The following is a 17,920-nucleotide window of genomic DNA, read 5'->3' on the forward strand; positions in this document are numbered from 1 at the left end:
ACCTCTGCTGACTGGCTGCCAGTCTGCGAGCAGTGATTTGCTTGCGACCACCACATTAGTTTGACGGTGTCTCTGTGCCTCTCAAGGCCAGGATGCGGCTCCAAACCCACAAGACAGAGCAGCAGCCTAGCCTCCCGGCAGCCTCTCCCCAAAACCCCTTCAAAACCGGCACTCTGGTCACGTGCCCCCCCTAGTTGCAGCCCTGTTCCCCCCCACCCCCACACCGTAAATGTACCCTGATGTAATCAGTTACTGTCCAACGTCATTCCTTACCAACCACGCGGACATAGAGGGGGAATATAAACCTGTGGTGAGCGAACTGAGCCACAAAGCCCAAAGTGTGGCGTGCGAAAAAGTTTCTTCTTTTGGTGGACTCTATGGGCAAGGAACTACACTTCCGCCCTCACCGCACGTCTCTTCCAGGTACAAGTACTGAAGGGGATCTATACACAACCGATTCCGTAGGGCTAATGCGGGGGTCTATGTGTTTGAAGGCGAAAACCTGTACCGCCAATTGATTTTACGCCACCCACCAGAACCATCACCATTAGTATAGGCACTTCATCCAGCCCTTTTCCAGATGCAAGAGATCCGACAGAAACAAGCATCTCTTCCCTGTATGCAGGATTCAGAATCCCACAGAGCTTTGGATAAACATCCATGACACTCCCACAAGTCAGGGTAATTCAATGTGATCGTAGCTTCGTGTCACCCAGTTCCCACCCAAAAGGGTATATTTTACGGAACTAAAGCCCCAGCCAAGGTCCATCCGACATAGAATAAGACTGCCATATGCAGATATATGTAAATTTGCATGAGCGCATGCGCTGTATGCAGAAACTCACCATTTATGTAACTGCTTAACCAATTAGCAAAACTGGTTGCCGCCAAGAAGTCATGAATTTCTTATGCCGTCCTATTATTTTTGGAAGCCAACTTATGTAGTAGGAAGTTATGAGGATAGTGTTATGCTTAACTAACTCCCTGTACAATGTCCACTTGCGAAGTAAAGGTACGATGAGCACACAAAAACTAATTACTGCACATGCAGCGCTCCCAATTCTACGCAGTATACATTTACATGGTCACTAAACTATTAACGCCTTACACTAGAGCAATACATTATCAGTATGGGCTTGTGGGACCAGATTTGCTCTTCGAATCACAATACGTTATTACTTTAATTGCTGTGATAATGTGTTTAGTACCACTGCAGTAAGTGGGGGGTATTTATGAAAGCTTGAGAGAGGTAACATTTTCAGAGTTACTTAGTACCAACCAATCAGCTCCTAACTGATTTTTTCAAACACAGCCTGTAAAGTGACAGTAAGGAGCTGATTGGTTGGGTACATTATCTCTCTTAATTTTATCACTCTCCAAGCTTTGATGAATACCCGCCATTGACAGAACCTCAATTTAAGTGAGTAAACCCCATAGCATCATGATCAATGAGAGAATTCAAATAGTCTTTAGGGTACAGTATTGACTAAGCACTAATGGGGTAAAGAAAACAACTATAAAAGGCACAAGATGCTTTGCTCTGCTTAATACTCCATTTTTGTTTTGTTCCAAACACCACATCCATGGCCTTTGCGACCGTCTTCCGATCAGTTTTTCTAAAGCCCATCTAACAATGTTAGTTCACTGTAGGGATGGACATTGGAAGACGATGGAAAGTAACCATCGATGTTCCCAATTCGATGGAAGTACTTTTTCCATCAAATTGCAAGTATGTGATGGTTGCCAGCAATCAGATGCAGCTTTCCAATGGCTAGCTGCTTCTGTACAGCTGCAGACACCCAAAAGTGGTATCTTCAGCTAAGCTAATGTGTAAAGCTTAGAATCCTTCTGCGCATGCGCACAGACCATCAATGGCTGAATTTGATGTCCAAGCTCTGAAAAACCTAGTTGGAACTAGTGAGCCAACACCAGCTTTAGGTCTCATCATGCATTGTAGCCTATAGGCTGTTTTTTCACCAGGGAAGGGATTCACACACATGGCCTTTCTGCTTTAGCACTATCGCTTGCCTAATATTTTTTTCGACCTGGACCTTTTAATTTGTGTGTCAGCACTTTCTACAGGTGTTAGCTTGGTTGGTAGAGAAGGTCCCTTTTGACAAACATGGGAAGACTTATACCGCTACCAAACAGACATTTTCAATTCTTCTTATACTGGATGAGGGTTAAGATAATTCATTTTATAGTCTACTTCTATTTTAACTTTCCATTGCAAGTTTGTTAAAAAGCAGGGTGCATAAATACTTATATTTCAATTATTAGGATTTAGCTGTCATTTAGGCCCCTAAATAACAGACAATCACTTAAGCTGCATACACACACAGCGATTTTGTAAATGAACGATTTTAGTAAATGATTTTCGTTTATTTTTTCAAGGGAAAAATGAACAAAAATAGTTTACTAAAATCGTTCATTTATTAAATGTAATGAACGATTTTTTTGAACTACAAATGATTTTTACATCTTCCCTTAATGAAAATCGTTGAGTTGGTCAGTCTGATTGAACTACAATTTTATTTTAACTTAGAAAGTGAACGATTATTTCAACGATAATCGATATCATTTATCGATAATCGTTCAAAAAATCGTGTGTGTATGCACCTTTAATATTAAACACAATCCAAACTTAGGGTTTTCATAGTGTATATTCTGCTCCTGCACTTAACAATTCTAAAATTCATGTGAACAAACTCTAGTTACGATTAGGTTTAAACAAATGCTACACATTCATGGGAAAATGTTTCAAACCTTCAAAAGAGTGGACAAGTGGAGAAATAACCCATAGCAACCTATCAGCTTTGAGGTAGCATTTATGAAGTCCATTTTATAAAATGATAGCTAGCAGCTGATTGGTTGCTATGGGCAACTTCTCTATTCCACTTCTCCACTCTTTTGAAGGTTTAATATATCGCCCCCTTAATGTAATGTTTTTTTTTTTTCAAAATTATTTTTATTGAAACACTGCACAATTTCACATTCAAGAATTTCAATCATATCAATACAAAACACTTAAAAACTTCAGAAATGTAACACAATTATATAGTATTGTCATTATGTTCATAGATTTTTGAGATCATATAAACCTTATAACCGTATTGTTCTGTCAGATGTTACATAATACAGACTTCATAATAGTATATTGTATTATTCAATCTAGTCACATCACAATTTTTCATATAACATAAGAAATTCTTAATATGCATATGAATACAGTCGATAATGAACATTAACTAAAGAAAATAAAGAAAAATAAATAAATAGAAAGAAACTCTCTCCCGTCCCCCCCCCAACCAAAACCAGGAGAATCCATATTCCCTCCATATTCAGTATGTTTAGTGACCGACCTAAGTGACATCTATTGGAGGGTTGTTTTCAATGGTTTGAAGTGTGTACCATGAGGTATCCTTCACACTATTATAAATTTGTCGTCGCATTTCCAGGGACAGAGTAGATATAAATGATTCCAATGTGTTGAAAAATTTCTCCACTTTGATTTCTTTTTCTAATATTACCTCTACCCAATCCTTTCGAAAAACATTAAATAATTTTATCTTAAATAATGCAAAAGATGGGGCAGTGGACGAGATCCACTCTTGTAATATCGTCTTACGTGCTGCCGCACTAATTGCTAAGAGCAGTCTCCTACTCCCCTTACTCGCCCTCATATCTGTGGGAATAATGCCAAAGATTGCCCACTCTGCCATGAAGGGGACATAATTGAGTATTGATGATTCCGCATATCTTTTTATTTGTAACCAGAATCCTCTAACCAAAGGGCACGACCAAAAACAGTGATATAAATCGGCATTGCTTTCCCCACACCTATAGCAGCAATGAGAAGTTGTGCGCCCCATTAAGTAACTTCTGTGCGGTGATAAATAAGCTCTGTGGAAAACGTTTAAGAACATCTCCACATATATTGGTGAAGTTAGAGTTTTACAAGAGTAGTTAAGGGCAGCCATTAAATCTTCTATTGTGTACGTAGGAAATTTCTGAATCCACTGTGACAGTCCCCCAGTATTGGATGCATGATCCATGGTTGTTTTAAAACACAAATAATAGTTAGAAATGGCTGTCCTCAAAATTGGTGGTTTGGAAAGAAGGCTATCTATTGGATTGTTCCAATCTCCCTCTGCAAACACCTGTATCACAGAATTAACATAATGTTTTGCCTGTAGGAAGGCTACAGGGTATCCTGATAAAGTGTTATATTTTTCCAAGGCTTCACAATATGTCAGAGTCCTATGTGCTTCTCTATCTACCAAACATCCTATTCTCTGTATACTTCCTACTTGCCATAGTGTAAATGGGTATGTTGCCTGTCCATTTTGAAAATCGGGAGTTCTTACCAACGGAAGAAATAATGATTTATGTGAATTTAGACCTGCCTCATGTCTCAATTGATGCCATAATCGTTTTGTATTCCACAACAATGGGTTATCCCTCACAGAGGCAGAAAGCTCCTGATCGTGAAGATGCAGAAATGTAATTAGGTCCCTTTGTTCAAGAAACTCTCGTTCAAGTGACGTGTTGGCATAGTTTTCTGTTTCGTTTATCCAATCGGACAGATACCGAAACATAACTGCTTTATTATATATCTTGATATCTGGAAAGCCTATTCCCCCATTTAATTTAGATTGTTGTAATTTCAAGAGGCTTATCTTAGGTCGCTTACCATTCCAAACAAAAGATCGAAAAATCTTATTCAGGAGTTGCAAATCTTTTGCTGTAACAAATAAAGGCAAGGCCTGAAGCAAGTACATCAGTCTCGGGAATGAGATCATTTTAATTAGACATGCACGTCCCATATATGATAAGCAGAGGTCCCTCCATCCCTCTAGCTCGTCCGAGATTTTTTTTATAATGGGTTTGTAGTTAAAGGAATATAAATTTGCTAAATTTTTAGGAAGTATAATACCCAAATACGTGATTCTGTCACTAGCCCATCTAAGTGATATGTTTTCTGGTAAGTGTGGTATTGTGTTACGCGTACCAAGATAGAGCGCTTCCGATTTACTTATATTAACTGCAAATCCTGAAATTTCTTCGAAACTTTTCAACACTTCAAATATGTGGATCATACTTTCATGAGGATTAGCGATGTAGAGCATTATATCGTCCGCGAATGCTGTTAGTTTTATCGTTGTGGAGCCTATATTAATCCCCCTAAAAATACTATCTTTTTCTAATATTCTTATTAACGGGTCTTTGGACAAATCAAATAGAAGGGGTGAAAGGGGGCACCCCTGTCTTGTACCCCTGAACATCTCTATTGGGGTGCTAATATGACCATTTATTAAAAGTGTCGTCATGGGGGATAAATATAAATATTTAATTAAATCAATAAATGTTGACCCAAATCCACGCATTTGTAATATTTTAAATAAGTGAGGCCATAACACTGTGTCAAATGCCCTTGACGTATCAAGACTCAACAGAGTGTTAGTGGAACTTGAGGATATTCCTGACGTTGCCGCCACTGCTGCTATTGCCGCTCTGACCCCACGAACCGAATGTCGCCCCTTCACAAATCCCAGTTGATGGGGAGTTAATATATCAGGTAAAATAGTTTGCAAACGATTCGCCATGATTTTGGCCAATAATTTGGCATCCGTATTTAATAGATTAATCGGTCTGTACGAGTCTAGTTTTTGTGTGTCTCTTTGTGGTTTGGGAATCAACACTGTAGTAGTATTTGTGAAGTATTGAAATGGGGATTTGTTATCTATCATATCATTAAACAACTCCTTAAGGATCGGAGCCACCTGTTGCTGCAATAGTTTGTAGTATTCATTTGAGAATCCGTCTGGTCCAGACGACTTCCCTAGTTTTAGTTCTGATATGACAGACAACACTTCAGTTAATGTCACTTCTCCTGAAAGTGCCTCTTGTTGTTCTATAGTTAGTGGAGGCAATAAATCCTCAGTAATTAAAGTATCATGTTGGAGCTGATTGAAGGAAAGATCTCTATATAATTCCCTATAGTATTCCTCGAATTTCTGTACAATATCATCGTTGGTAGTAAGTAAGGTGTTAGTGTGTGGATCCCTAATGGCTGTGATATAATTCCTTTTCCGCCATGATTTGGACATGTTGGCAAGCAACTTCCCTGCTTAGTTCCCCCATCTGTAAAACTTATGCTTAGTATATAGTACATCTTTTTTGGCTTGAGACAGGAGGTGTGTGTCTAATATTTGCTTTGCCTGAACATATGTTCCTCTAGTTAGCTCAGTAGGATCTGCAATATAATTCTGTAAAGCTAAAGTGAGGGCCTCTGACATTGATCTATATTCAGTTGTCTGTGCCTTGCGTTGTTTAGAAACAAAATCGATAATCCGTCCTCGCATTACAGCTTTAGATACGCCCCAAAAAATGGTTGGTGTATCCCACGCTTCTAAGTTGTCATCCTGATAGTTCATCCACTGTGTAAGTAAATATTCCTTAAAATTAGTTGATTTGTATAAATAGGACGGAAATCGCCAGTGTCTTAGGCCACCCGTTGATTGTGGTATAGTCAATGTTATGGTAATGGGTGCGTGATCAGAGATTAAAATTGAATGTATCCCGGAATCTTTTATTTTAGACACTATGCTGTCCGACACAAGAAATAAGTCAATTCTTGACCAAGATCTATGTACAGCAGAGTAAAAGGTGTATGATTTATCTGTGGGGTTTAATAATCTCCAGACATCTGTAATATGATGGTTTGCTTTAAGAGACTGAAATTGTCTCCATACTGCCGAATTAGATGATTGTGGGGTCGGTTGTCTATCTATTGATGGATTTTCTACCGAGTTGAAATCTCCTGCAACTATTAAGGAGTAATTAGTGCGCTGTGCCAAAATACCCATTATCTGTCCGATAAAATCTTGAGGTGAAACATTCGGTGCATATAAGTTTACTAGAGAATATCGGGAGCCCCAAATTTCCACATCTGTAATTAGAAACCTACCATTGGGGTCAGCTATGGTGTTTATGATAGTATACTGTAAATTTCTCTGAAATAGTATAGCAACCCCTCTGACTCTTCTGCCGCAACCAGCTTTTACGCACTCCCCTATCCAGGATGCTTTCAAAGTAGAGAAGTCACCCTCTGCCCAATGTGTTTCTTGTAAAAACATAATATCTGCTTTAAATTTTTTTAGGTGAGTAATTACTCTTTTTCGCTTAATTGTGGAATTTAAACCCCCCACATTCCATGATAAAAATTTCAACTTACCATCATGTATCCCAGAATTCCCAGTGCTCATGTTTAGGGACATATCTTATCCAATACCCTGTTGTGGGATAAAAAATGTAATGAACATTATCAAAGCAATGTACGGAACTCTGCCCCAGCCAACAGAGACCGTCATTTTTGATGCAATGAAACCCCTTAATCCCAGTATCCCCCAGGATGGGAGGGAGAGGACGAGAGAGAATCCAACAAAAACAAAACAATAAAGAACGTAAAAAAAAATAAACCAACTGAAATCAAAGGCATTATACAATTTTGTGCAGCGTTTCCTCCTTTTTCTTTTATTTTCCCAACTATATTTCCATGTGGTGTTCATCACCTGTAACTTGTGATGTACACCAGAACTTTGTAACATATTCTACTCATTGAAATGAGGAATGCCTCTTCATGTGAATAAAACACAACATTTTAAGTAGCAATTATCATCTTGCAAATTTCCATCAAGTATAGAAATGACAACAATCTACTCCTGTAAATATCCCTATTGATTACTGAATTAGAACTATACTCTGAACTGTATCAGTACTGTCAATTTTTTCATCTACGTGGTGATCTTTCTCGGTTCACGTCGATACCAAAATGAGTCTTGGCTGTCTTAGGGTCAGTGAAATATAACGTTTGATCTCCATCTTCCACTCTCAATTTGGCTGGGTATAGTAATGCAAATTTAGTGTTACGCTCATACAATAATTTGCAAACCTCAGTGAATTCCCTTCTTTTCTGTGTAACTGCTGCTGAAAAGTCTTGGAATATTAGTACCTTATAGCCATCTATCATCAATGTGGATGTTTTTCGGTATCCAATAAGAATCCTCTCTTTCATTCTATAGTCTAGATACTTTGCTATTACTGGTCTGGATCTGGCATTAGGCCCTGGTCTATCTGGTCCTATTCTATGCACTCTTTCTACATGAGGCAGGATTGGGCTCTCAGATAAATTTAAGGCTTCAGGTATTTTATGAACTACAAGTTGCATCAAGGCTTGGCCACTTATTTGTTCAGGTATCCCAATGAACCTTAAGTTACTGCGCCTAAGTCTATTCTCCATGTCATCAATTTTGACCATGAGCAACTGTACACTTTCTGATTGTGTGCTCACTGTTTGTTGCAATTCATGAGACTGATCCTCCATGTCGCTAACTCGTTGTTCTAAAGTACTAAGTCTGGAGGTGTTAGAATCAATCTTTGCAAGTGCTGCGTCAAATGATGACTGAAGAGAATCTAATTTTTTATCTATCAAAGGCATCAGTATTTTCGAAATTTCCTGAGCTGTTTCTATAATTGACGAGGGATTCTGAGAGTGGTGGCCTAATGATGTAGCTCCCTCAGACTCCAATTCAGCTGTATCACTATGTGATGGAGAAGGAGGAGCATTCTTAGCCGATTTATTTACCTTGCCCATTTTGGAGTTTGACCCTGTGGAAGATATAGTCGGAGTGGGCTTACGGACGTATCTGTCCATCACCTATCAAAGAAAAATTCGACAGAGAATTCCACTCTAGATGGAAAGTTAGTGGTCAAAAAATGAAATTGTAAGAGTCAAAATATTCCTAAGCAGTACTGAAATAGTATGAGGTTGACTAGGGTACAGGAGTAAATAGGTATAAATCCCCACTATGTTGGTATCATATTACCCAAGAAAACATTTGCATTGCATTCCCAATTCATGCTTTGGTTTCCTGAAAAGACCTTATGAGATGCATTCCTCTATACAGTATGCGTAAGCCTACGAAAGCTCCATGATATCTTAGGTAACTAAAGTCAATATAATATATTAACGTTTCAGCCACTAGATGGCAGCAATACTACTCATATGAGCTATATATGTCAGAGTTATACCAATATACAAGTCAGATTAATATGGTAGTTAATTCCTGAGAAAGTTCGGTATTACTCTAGCTATACATAATGCAATTTGAGAGAAAATGTGAGTTAACCCTAAGCTAATTAGCAATACCCCTCCTATAGAGCTTATTTACCTTGACCTCTATGCATCCATAGTACAGTAGTTCAGGGGCAGAGGAAAAGGAACAAGTGAAAAGAGGGGAGCACACACAAAAATGCAGGGGGACAATTTTAACAGATGTTGATTGACTCTAGCAATAATATTAATAATTGTATGATGCAATACAATAGATTAGTATCAAGGCCTGGGTTATAGGCAGCCGCCTTAACAATTCTTAGCATGTAAGTTATTATAGGCGACTCTATATATATTTCAGAAGTATAGCCTGCGTGTATAACAGCAGCCCTAGTGTTCAATCCAACTTTGCAGTGAACCCCAAAATATCGCAATGCAGGCCAACAGGACTATTCAGAACCAGTTTAGTTTATCTTTCTATTCATAGATATCACAAGGATTCCGTGTTCGAGATGACAAGTCAGCCAAGGGTAAGTGTCCACTCACCGCCCAAACCTTAAGTAGGTGATTTCAGATAAGAACGCTACCAGTACCTGTATCCAGACACATATCCCCTTGAAGAGCTACTGTTTGCTACCGGACCTCCGCCGCTCCCCCTCCCCTTCTTGTATCCAGCCGGGAGAGTGCTAACATGCGCTGGGCACCGGGAGCACAGGTACCAAGAAGGACTTTCAATCAACTCAGCGCGTGACCGGAGGTATCAAACTCTCAAGGCAGCAAGAAAAGATATAGCGTCCAGCCTGTGCTATGCTGCGGCGTCTCGGAGAAGCAACGATCAAGACCTCAATAGGCAGCGTCAGGTAGGGACGTTACCAGCAGCCGTATCCCGTTCTAGATCTCCCAATCAAGCCGCCGTCTCTTACCAGATCTCCGCTCTTCTTAGATACAGCAGGGAAAACACTGATATGTATTGAGCGCTGGTATTCTAGGCAGCAGAGAGGGTTTCCGATCCACGTGGTCCGTGTCCGGAGATGTAAAACTCCCCAAGTGACAGAGATAGATGCAGCGTCTAGCCAATGCTTTGCTGCAGTACTTCGGAGGAGCACCGATCAGCTCCGGAGTACACGGCAGGCGAATTCTCCCAAGCCAATGTCCATGCACTCTGCACCGTCAGTCCCAGCGTTCAGCCTCTGATCCCACGGCAGTTCCAGATGAATCTTGTGTTCATCTCATCTCTCCAGCACCGCTGCGCGCCACGTGCGCACCTTAGTGCCGGGTAGTTTCTGTAACCTCCGCGCTATTTCAACAACTCCGGGTTCACTGTAATCCACCAACAGGTAAGTAGTAATTCGGTAATAAAAGTCAGTCGTGTTTAGCCTTCTGTATAAGGCCTACAGCTTTCAGAGGCAAATCGCGCCACATGAGCTCATGGCGTTCATACAGTCCATCTAGTTTGATGGCCAGACTCTGGTAGAAAATAATCTCTCCCAGTTGATATAGGTATCTCCAGATTCCCCAGATGAAGGGGGTTTTCAGGATGGTTTTGGCAAATCTTAAATCCGTTGGTAGTAGGAAGATGCCTTCAGATTTTTTGCCTACATCAGGGAGCTTGTCTAAAATGCGGCCATGCTGGATGCCCCGCCTCCTTAATGTAATGTTTAAAAATTAAGGCTACACTTTTATATACACTATAGAACCCAAAATGTACAAAAAAAAAATAAAAATCTGATCCCATGAAACATTACCGTATAGATTTGAGAAACTGTGACAAGGGGAGAAGCTTCCTCTGGTAAATCTAGATTACAGTCTCACTCAAGATGACCATACATTAAGGCAGGCCTGGCCAATTTGTGGCTCTTCAGCTGTTGTGAAACTACAAGTCCCAGCATACCCTCCCACCATTCAGCTGGTAAAGCATGCTGAGACTTGTAGTTTCACAAAAGCTGGAGAACCACAGATTGGCCAGACCTGCATTAAGAGCTTGATCCTATTAGCTGCAAGTCGACTAGCGGCAGGGCCGGATTATAGGCGGGGCTGTCGTCCAGGGGCCCCCACACATTGGCAAACATTCCGACTCCCGGACAGCAGCAGACAGCACTGCAGTGACAGCACACTTGATCACTGACGAGGGAAGCCCTGCCCCCTCGCTGATATAATGCCACAATTCGCAGGTGTATTCGCAGGGGGCGGGGCCTAATGCCGTGAAGTGTCTGTCCCAATTAGAATCCTGCCCTGTTCCTGATGCTGTACATAGAGGTCGGGAAGTGTGTGCACGCTCTCTGGACCTGATTCAGCTTTGGGAATAGAGTAAGATATAGCAAGTAACTGTGAACCAGGACAAACCATATTGCAATGCAAGGGGTGCAAATACATACATTTTATTTTGCATGTAGGGTAAATACTGGCTGCTTTTGCATGTAGCCCACAAATACTGCACAGCTTTATTTTATACTGCGATTTAGATATCAGTTTGGACACCTCCCTCCCATATCTATGCCTCTGCACATGTCACATCTGCCCCACCTGCAGTGCAGCATGGTTTCACCAAGATGATCAATTGCGTGCAATATCTTACTGTATCAGGCCCTCTGTCTCTCCCTCTCCCCCCGACCCTCTCTCTCTAGTGATGCATACACACGGTCAGATTTTTCTTCAGATCTGAACGATAACGATTTAAAAAAATCGTTCAATCGTTCATATCTGAAGGAAAATCTGACATGTATGAACGATGAGCGTTCCCGATGGTCGGATAACGATATCTGACATCTGATGTGTTTGCAGTCAGATTTGGACGATTCCATTCATTTTAATGCAGTCAAAAATCGTTCATAGTTCAAATCGTTGGACAAATCGTTCAAATCGTTCATCTGACAAATCTGACCGTGTGTATGCTCCATAACTCTCTCATGAGTCTCTATCTTGTTCTCTCCCTCTTTCTCACTCTCTCTCCCTCTCTATGAGCAGCATGTACTAACAGGAAAAAATGCGGTAAACCCCCCGAAAAGGAAGGTTTCGGGGGGTTTACCGCATTTCCCATATGTACAAAGTACCGGAATACGATGCATTCCAGTGCTTCTTCCCAGTGGGTAACGCCATCTTCAGGTGGCGTTACCCATAGAAGCCTATGGTTTTTTTTATTGGGACGCTCCCCCTTGGGAGGGATCTGATCGGATACCTACCATCACCCCATTGCGGCCTTCTGCGCATGCGCAGAAGGACACCAGAGGGACTTCTGGGTGTTAAACTCGGAAGTCCCTCTGACCGAAGCCATTGCAAAGGACAGCTCTTATTTTATTGATGGGGCCCCCACAAACCTTAATCTGGCCCTGACTAGCAGGACTTCTGGACTCACTGATTTTTGTTTGCTATGATTTTTGTTTGCTATCTGTGAGTCTGGGGAAAGTTATGGTGCCATTGCTGGCATTTCTATGCCATTGCAACAGCAACCAACCCCCTCGAACCTAATAGGAATGACCCCATTGGCCTGATCATGAAATGCAAACTCTAATTTGGCCACACACTAATCCCATGGTGCCTCACCACTGCAGTCTATTAGTGACCACAGATGGTCTTAGCAATAAATCAGGCTGGAGCTTGGGTGAGTATGTCAGAACATTCACTTAATATACCGTTAACCAGATATGTGCAAAGCGAACAGTTACTGATCATTAGTTCATATGTGAATGTTTCACATATGATACAATGAATCCGTGACCACACAGTTATATTTCAACACAGTATTATATCAACACAGTATTATCTCCCCTACTTAGGGGAGATAATACTGTGTTGAAATATAACTGTGTGGTCACGGAGGTAGTCTAGTATTCACCTCCAGGAGTATTCGTTCAGACGGAGCAATTGGACTCGCTGATCAATGTAACCATTTGTGGATATCCCACAGAAACAAAGCATAAAGGTGCATACACACTTAACGATTTTTTGAACGATTTGTTATTAACGATGTCGTTATCGTTCAAAAAAATCGTTCAGTTTCTGAGTTATAACGATGAACGATAATCGATCAAGCGCGCACCCGTTTGTAGTTTATCGTCCATTTCAGACCATCCAACATAACGATTTTCATTAAGGGAAGGAACATTTTTCGTTCATCGTTGTACAAATCGTTCATTACACCTCAAAAAATCGTTCACTTTTTCAAGGGAAAAATCTGACAGATACTCGGTTACAAAATCGTTATGTGTGTATGCACCTTGACTGTTACTAATGTAACAGAATGATACAGTTTGCAACAAGATTGTCTCTTATATAACAATTTGTATCAATCTGTGAAGAAAACATAACCACAGGGAAACCTATTTAATATAGGAATTACTGGTCTCATGATCAGTGAAAAATGGAACACAGGCCCTGATTCAGAGCCGCTCGCTCTGAATCAGGGCCGTCCCTGCTCCACTCGCATAGCTGTGGGTGACCCTGCGGTAGGGTCTCGCTGCCGCAAGCCCAGGAGTGCTTTTGGCTCTATCAGAGCCAAAAGCACTCCCACTGACATCACTAGTGATGTCAGTGGGGCCGGACTCAGACGGTAGACGTTCCCATGGGAACGCCTCAGTCTGGGCAGCCACGCCCACCAAAGGGGGCGTGCTGTCAGTCACCATCGACAGCACACCCCCTTTGGTGCGAGACCCTTCACGACGGCTTGGCCGTCGTTATTCGGGTCTCGTGTATGCGCACGATTGAGCCGCCTCCGTCGTGCGCACGCGCACTTGGGCACCATTGACCCGCTTGCGAGCGGGTCAGAATCAGGCCCACAGCCTGCACATGACAGGCAGTATAAACTGCAGTAACTTATAAACTAATATTGGTAGCCAAGTTATACAAGAGAAATAAATCAACCAGCAGTATAGAAATACAGTTTTAAAAAACTAATCTGTAATTTATTTATTTTCTTTATACACCAATTTCTTTGTACTATTTTTGTGATGTATGTAAATTTTAAATATTTCACCTAAGTAATGGAATTCATTTTTTTTTTTTTTTTAAATAAGAAATTAATAAAGAAAGGTTATAGTTTTAACATATTTACTATTCTATATAAAGATGAGGATTGCGTGAATTAAAATAAGTGCACTATATTAGACACCCCAGCTAGACAAATTGTTGAGTATATCAGGCTGATTGATAGCTGGGTTATTTACGTATATACAACCCAATGAAGCGAGATCACACACATATATATATATTTCATACTGTACATAGTATCACTGGTGTGGGATTAAAATCAACTACTACAGTTTCTGCAACTTGTCAGACCTGCTGTAATTGTGCATGACAGGCCGATGTGCTTCGACGATGGTACCAATGTATATGCAGGAGTGCGAGGTATTAGGCATATGAGAAAGCAGCTGTGGTAGTCTCTATGCTGGCTGAGCTGTGGCAGGCATTAGCATATTTTCACAGCTGCAATTGCAATCCTTACTGAATTAGGCACTAAGGGTGCATACACATGTAAAGATTCTGTCCAACCATCCAACTAGTTAATTGGTTGGAATGAAAATCTGGTAAGGTATGAGAGTAACTGATGATCAGCAATTTGCTCCTAAACGCCAGAAAACATGACAAGTTAAGATAAGTTTGTTAAATGTTTGATCTAAACAATTTGTTCAAACAGTTTTTGTCCTTTTTCCGTCACTTGGGAGCAAATAGCTGATTGTCTTTTACTTTCATACCTTACCAGATTTTCATTCCAACCAATCACCAACTAGTTGGATGGTTGGACAGAAAATCTTTACTTGTGTATGTACCTTAAGTCATTGAGTTAAACAACTGAGTTTTTTTGTAAAGCAGCAACTTGCTGTTTAAGGTCAAACAGGTCTTTCTCACATTCACCAATTTAAATTTTTTCCACGGTCACCAGATGATGAGTGGAATGTAGGTGATCCCTGAGAACTTTATGGATTCTGCAAAATCAGTGGCCATGGTATCCTTTATTACGCACACCCTGACTTTGTGGGCTGAAGGAATAGCCAATGTTGAGATTTCTGACATGGAAACAGAGTGTGGCAGGAAACTTTTGCAGGCAAAGGATGGTTTAGGTGAAGTAGCTGACCATAATCCAGTATCGATTGCACAGAGGAGAGTAGGTAGGGATAGATCACGTACTCAAATGAGGCAGTGTAAACTCATATCATGGTATGTATAGGTTTATGAAAACCAATAAAAGAATACTCAATTGAAAAAAAAATATCATGGAGTGCCAATTAGTACTTTCAGAAATAAGGCAGCTTGGCGATCTGGCACAGTCAACTAGAAAAGAAAAATGGGCAAACTGGTGACCTGCAGTGCAACACCAGGGGACAACTAGCCTGTCAGGAGCAGGTCAGCTTGTGTCCTGTCATGTAAACAGTAGAACGAGGTCTCCAGCAATCCAGATTGTGCCTGATGAGGAAGACATCAGCAAAAGGCCAGCTGCAATGGCCTTGTCTGCAAGTATACTATGTGGGCAGCCCTTGGAGGCCCAAGTATGCCAGGAAAGAGAGGGCAAACCACTGATGCCACTAAGAGGGCTGTAGTCGTGGTCTGATGTATCAGCATGCAATGGATGGTGGGCGGCAGTATTGCACACAGGGGTGTTGGACTATCAGTCCACCTGGGTGGGTACTCGACTAGTGGCACTGGGTTATGTTATAGAGAGTGGCCCACCATTCCTGCAGACAACAAAGAAGGTAGCAAGTACGGCTAGACATAGAACTCAGCAGAACTGCTGCCTCTCTGGATGTCTCCCAAGCCACACATTACACTCTTTGGTCTTTATTGATAATTGACTAATATCTATATTAAAAACATTTTGGATTATTGCCCCACATTTAAAAAATAAAATTATAGGATATATTGACAGACCTGATCTGTGCTGGTAGTTTAAGGACACCTAAAAAAAAAGTGGGGTATGTGTAATAAACATACCACTCTTGGGTGTGCGTTCACACTCTGATAGAAGCACGCCTTGGACAATGAAACCACAGGTGTTGAACAGTAAATTGTTCTGGCAGGAGGCAGGAAGTGCTTGTAGGCTTCCTGGCATGTAGGCTCAGTTTGCTGTGCTGGATTCTGAAGAGACTGCTCAGGTAAGTCCTGTTCAAGTTCTTTGAATAGACAGTTATTGTATAAGTCAATATTTGGTGAGGATTGATGTCAGGTACTTTGGGACTAAGGAGCTCATTCAGACCCGTACGCTAAGCTGTGCTCTCACACAGCTAGAAGGGGCTGGGTATGCAAATGCTGCGATCGTGCGGTCTGGTGAATGGACGCCCTCTATGCCTTATAGAGCAACAGCAGTGAGCGCACGCCGGAGTATAAAGACTCCCACCTTTCTTTCATAGCACACGTCATCTCCAGGTAGTGTGTGATTAATCAGTGACATCGAGAGCCATCGGTGCTGCATGCAGTGCTTGAGGTTAGACCCTACCCCACTGCAAGCACTGCAGACTGAAATACAACCAAGTGACTGGTACAATGACGCTTCTTTGCCAGTTATGTATACCCATAAAACTGTTTGGACGGCCAGACACTCCTGCATGCGCAGCCCCATTCCCCCGTTCACAAGCACCTTCCCGTTACCACCCACAAACGGCGCTGTCACTCAAAGTAGCATCCAGTCTGTACTACAAGTGCACGATTCCTGGCCGCAGTGACTGGTGCATACTTTGATGCATGCGCGATAATCGCCCATAGTGTGTGTGTTCATAGTTTAGCAAACAGGTCTGAATCAGGCCCTAAGGGGGTAATTCAGACCCGCTCGCAAGCGGGTCGATGTTGCCCCACTGTGCATGCGCACGACAGAGGGAGCTCCGGGTCTCGCACCAAAGGGGGCGTGCTGTCGATGTTGATTGACAGCACACCCCCTTTGGTGAGCGTGCCTGCCAGACAGAGGCATTCCCATGGGAACGCCTACCGTCTGAAGCCGGCCCCACTGACATCACTAGTGGTGGGAGTGATTTTGGCTCTGAGAGCCAAAATCACTCCAGGGCTTGCGGCAGGGAGACCCTACCGCAAGGTCTCAGTCGCAAGCCCGATGGTCTTGGGCCATCCCTTTCAGCTAAATTTAATTTCCCTTTGGCGTATTAGGTTAGAGACTAATGTATGGAGGTTTAAGTTAACAAAGACTGTGCTGTATGCTGAAGAGTGAGGAATTTGAATGCAACCTTATGTTTGATTTATATTTAATGCAAGAATGAGGGATTAGTATAGCGCGATAGTCATTCATAGATGCTGTAATATGACCTGTGTTGTAGACCACAGGTTCTCAAACTCAGTGCTCAGGACCCCAAACAGTACATGTTTTCCAGGTCTCCTCACAGAATCACAAGGGAAATGATCAGCTCCACCTGTGGACCTTAAAAATGTGTCTGAGTAACGATTACAGCTGTGTTCCCACTGCGTGACTGGCAAATCGTGAACTGTGTGGGGTCCTGAGGATAGAGTTTGAGAACCACTGCTCTAGACCAGTGGTGTATATTACCTAGGGGTTGCAGCTCACCCAGTAAAATCCACCACTTCAGTGAGCCAATTGCAGTCCATGACTGCACTGGCTACACTGACTGGCAGTGGTTTCCCATTTGAAGCGCTAGCTGTCATTCACACAGGACAGACAGCCCCAGAGGGAGGAGTTTCCTCCCCCTGGGACTGCCAGGCTGCGAATAGCAGAGAGCAGCTTCAGGAGGAAGCTGCAGCTCTGCCTTTTTGGGCAGCCCTACAACGTCTTCTAGGGTGGCTGCAGCCGATGCACTCCCTAGAAGCCAGTGTTATGCGCATGTGCTGTGGCACTGCTGCTTGTGTGCATGCGCC

General features: G+C 42.0%; 1 protein-coding gene across 1 annotated transcript in view; it reads right to left on the reverse strand.

Moving 5' to 3' along the window:
* Nucleotides 1-17,920, reverse strand: part of LOC148517651 (uncharacterized) — a 62,457-nt gene that overhangs the window by 22,476 nt on the left and 22,061 nt on the right. The gene's annotated exons all lie outside the window — the stretch shown is intronic.

Source organism: Taudactylus pleione, unplaced genomic scaffold, assembly GCF_031769625.1.
Source record: "Taudactylus pleione unplaced genomic scaffold, aTauple2 ptg000214l, whole genome shotgun sequence".
Taxonomy (NCBI): Eukaryota; Metazoa; Chordata; class Amphibia; order Anura; family Myobatrachidae; genus Taudactylus; species Taudactylus pleione.